The 4,642-nt window shown below is 33.6% G+C and overlaps 1 pseudogene; it reads right to left on the bottom strand.

Annotated features, from left to right (window-relative positions):
• The window catches only part of LOC111992056 (chitinase-like protein 2), a 10,790-nt pseudogene extending 8,673 nt beyond the window's left edge, over positions 1-2,117 (bottom strand).
• Positions 2,118-4,642: the final 2,525 nt, after the last annotated feature.

Here is a 4,642-nt window from a genome sequence, read left to right as displayed (position 1 = left end):
GTCCGTGTACCCGCGAGTATCAAAACCCTCCTCCCCGTCCCAAGGAACGTGCAGCAGGGTTTTGAGGGGCTATTGTGGGGCCTGTGAGCCTCACAGCCTCGGCCCATCACGAAACAGGCCCAAGGCCCAGGCCGAGGAGCATATGCCATTTTTTGTTAGTGTTGCTAGGCTAACTTAGGGGAAGCCTCTTTTCCCAATCCACACCGAGGACCACCTCATCCTCGGCCTGACGAGGGGGATTTTAGAGAGAGAGACTAACCCCAAAGTAAGCTGTCATTCTCACATTTAATGCATTCAACTAACTCCCCCTGGCCGCATTAATGGGGAGGTAACCCCTTGGCAGGATAACGTTGATCAGAGTGAACCACTTGAATACCGATAAGGCCTCTGATGGGACGGATGGCCAGATAAGAAGGCAAATAGATGATCAACAGATGGAGAGAGGGGATAGGAAGATGAAAACTATAAAAGAAAAGTTAGTAAAGTGAAGAGAAGGGGGGAAGAAAAAAGAGAACGATAAGGCCTCCTCGGCCACGGGCCGAGGAGCATCTCCCCCCTTGAGAGAAAAACTCTTAGCCCTTTTCTTCGTTGTAAGAAAATTCCTACTTGGTGATCGACGGTCAGCACCTAAACCTTTCACCCCACTCTCTATAAATTTATTGTTTGGGCTTATTGGGCTGTAAACCCATCACTCAGGGTCAAGCCAAATTGAGTCCCCACAATAACTTTATTGAATTTTGACAAATTCACCATTGGATGAAATCTTCTTCTTATATTCTTCATACTTGCAATATTTTCAAAAAAAATTAAAGATTAATAACTATGTCATTAATAAATTGTTTAAATTGCAAATTTTTGTATTTTAAAATTATGCATAAAATATAAGCTTATGGATCATATAGTAAATAATATCAAATTAACATAAAATTTGACATGTGTATTAAGAGCGTAAAGAACATGCAATTCAATGGTTAGATTTTTAAAATATGTAGTAATATTTATTTTATTCGGTAAAGTTGTAATTTTAGGCTACAATCAATTTTGTAGATAAATTTTGTCCTAAAGTTAATTAGCAAAGAGAGATTAAAAAAAAATTATCATATTTTCTTAAGATTTATTCAATTTGAAACAATCCAATGCAAACAGTCACCATAGGCCTAATATACAATAAAATGAAGTCCTCAAACAAATTAAGTACATACTTAATTTCTACAAAAACTTGAAACTTTCAAATCTATGTAAAGCCTATGAACTCAAACCTAGACACAAAATAAGTCATCAAGCATAAATCAAAACAGAAATTCTTATCTCACACAATAAATCTAAGGACACATCCAATTTCACGTCAAACTAAAGTAGACGGCCTGAGTGGTGATTAGCTCTACCTAGAACTTTTTACCTAAACTCTTTTTTTTTTTTTTTTACCATTTACAGTCGACCACTTCAACAAGTTGTGAAATTGAATAATCCACAACATTGTTTCAACAAGTTGTGAAATTAAATATATTCGCAATATTGTTATAACTTACAGGATGTTTTGGTAGCAACATGGGCCAGAAAAGCTGCAAGTTCCTTCATTCCCAGGAGTTTCCTGTAGGTGGTTCCAAAGCCATAAGGCTGGTAATCAGCAGAGGCAGTGATAAAGGACTGGTAGTCCCAGAAGCCCACTTCATGAGCATCAACCTCAAGTGAGTTACGGTTTGAGAAAATGTTCTCAAACTGTGAGCCCCGGAAGTAGTTAGAAATGGCCCCGCCACAGCATCTTCTTTTAAGGGTACTGCAGCCAGGACACGCATCTGTTTCGTATGATGGCTTCACAGAAGACTCCTCACAATTCACAAACACTAGTGTGATCAGAGCCGTTGTCAAGAGTAGTACAGACCAATTGTAAGCCATTTTTGCATGTAACAAGTAAACAAAGGTGGTGGAGAGTGGAGAGTGGAGAGAAGTCTGCACCTTCACTAAAGAAGGAGACTCTATATAAGAACTGTATGCAACACAGTGGAAGTTACTGAATTTTGTGGCTGATGCTAGGGAAATCAATAGAGAAGCCAATAATGCAGCTCACTCCTTATCCAGTTGGAATTTAGAAAATTCATGGGCCCCCATCTTTTGTAAAACCTATCGCTGAGGACTCCCTGCCTCTTCCCTCCTTTGTTTTTGCGCCTTTTGCCTTTTTCAATAATATATTTTCTTTCATTCAAAAAAAAAGTGGCTTCGGAAAGGGAAAGATGGTCAAGTGCAAGTCATCAAAAATAAATTTTAACTCAACCACTAATAAGTGTACCTAATCTCTTTTTGTTTTTGACCATTTTTAATGTACATGAAGGAAGGAAATAAAGACATCAAAAACTCATTCAGTGAACTCTTTTAGATTTAACAAATTAATTTGTAGACTTGGCGGGTCCCTCGCCTCCACTTGCCGAGCTTTTGCTTTCTTTTTGTTCTTCTTTAGTTCTTACTTTAAAGGAGCAAGAAAAACGTGAATGCTAAATTTTGTTCTTTAATTGATTAATTTTTGAAGCAATTATGATAGATTCATCAAAATTTACGTAGAAAATTTCACTCTCTCTCACGTGCACTTACTACTCAGGTCACTTGAGTCTATCACAATACAAAGGTTAAAAAATTTTATAAAAAAATGAATATGTATTATATGAACAATTTGATGCCTATAAGCATATTATTGGGTTCAATTACGACTAAATTGCAATTTGGATGCTTGGAAATTTTTTTTGATTTTGTTCCTCAGAAAGTTAGAATTTTAAATTTTAGATGCGTACGTAATTCAAATGTTATGAATTGTTTCAATTTAAGTCTTTTTGTTAATGTGATGTTATGAGGTGTCCATTAGGTGCCAACCAAATTGTAATTTACACCCTTAAGGTTTGAAATCATTTTTTATTTTTCCCTTTAAAATTTCAAAATCTAGATTCATAAAACTATGTTATTTTGAGTTAAAGTAGCATTTAATAGACATCTCATCCCGATGCATGGATAGAATGTTTTAAATCCAAATGATATATAAAGTTAAGAATACATATTTGAAACTTTAAAAGAAAAAATCAAATTTACCTACTTTCAGAGTGTAAATTACAATTTAGTCTAATATTATTGTACTTTCCATTATATACTATTAGTATGTAACTCGTGTTTATGCACATGGATGATAAATTAAAGTGGTGTTGTTGATGATAGCTTCGGTTATTAAACATATAGGATATTAGTTTGACTAGGGCATTTAGAGATACTAAAATGGTTTTTCCTAACAATTTTCATGATATTAGTTACACCAAATTTCTCATTACATTTCTATTATGTATATAATTTTGAAAATCACTATTGGATACTACATATACAATATCAATTCATAATCATTATATGTGAAATTCTACTAAATACAACAAAAAATAAAAAGAATAGATTGGTCCAATAGTTTCTATAAATTAAATGGCTATAGGTGCATAAGATCATTCAACTCAATTATAATTTTAAGATTCAAGATCTTTGCATATAAAATATCTGAATAGATTAATAGAAACAATATAAAAAAATATGCTCATTAATTTAGAAAAAAAAAATAACAACAAAAATCTAAACAATTTAATTTTTATGGAAAGCTAACAAAAGAAAAATTCAATTTTGATTCTAATTGAATTTTCTCTAACATTTGGTTATATATATATATATATAGATATAAAAGTATTACCAAGTAATTGACGGTACATAGTCATGATATATTTAAAAGACAAAATCAAATTTACCTTAAACTTTGAGAGGGTAAATTACAATTTAGTGTCCGTTTGGCAAAGAATATTTTTGCCAACTTATTTTACTATTCAGCTTATTTCGCTACTATTTATAAGTCTCGCTGCACTTTTTGGTACTATTCATAGGTCATACTGTACTATTTCAGCTAACTTTTACCTTTATTTACAGTACTTTCAGCAAAAAAAATTTCAATTTTAACAAAATAGGCAGATCTCAAATGGACCCTTAGTCTAGTATTAATATACTCTCTATTATATACTATACGCGACAAAACCAAACGTGGGCTTGGGGCCATGGTCCACACTCCCCCCACAAAATTGACACAAAAATTAAGAGTTAGGTCTCCCAAAAAGTAAGAAATCCACCCTTCTCACAGAAAGGAATTAACTAGCTAGCTCAGTAGTCTCTAAAAACTAATATCCTAAATGGCCTCTTAGAAAAAGTTTAATAAAAACAATTATCCATGTACTTTCATTTTAGCTTTTTCCTAGCATTTTCATCGGTGGTAGTAACAATTTAGCTTTCAATAACTTAAAAAGTTATTTTATCTATTTTAACACCTCACTAAAAGTTCAACTAATTTTTTACCACTTCATTTAAATATTCTTTCTTTGTTATTTTCTCTCTCTCTCTCTCTCTCAACAAACTTGCACCTCTTACATTGCCATTGTCACCATCACCCACAACTACAACCCCCAACCACCAAAATCACAACTACATCACAAATCCAAAACAAAATTTCAACTTTTAGAGATTTCGTGCTTCCTTATACCTTTAGAAGGTCAAAGAAAAAGAGAGGGAGAGGGTTTGTTTTAGTTGAGAGGGAGAAGAGGGAGGCACTGGGCGAGAGAAGGTTTTTTTTTTTTTTTTT

The sequence above is a fragment of the Quercus suber genome, unplaced genomic scaffold (assembly GCF_002906115.3).
Source record: "Quercus suber isolate HL8 unplaced genomic scaffold, Cork oak 2.0 scaffold_932, whole genome shotgun sequence".
Classification (NCBI taxonomy): domain Eukaryota; kingdom Viridiplantae; phylum Streptophyta; class Magnoliopsida; order Fagales; family Fagaceae; genus Quercus; species Quercus suber.
Note: the sequence above shows the minus strand (reverse complement) of the source record. Positions and strands in the feature narration are given on the sequence as shown.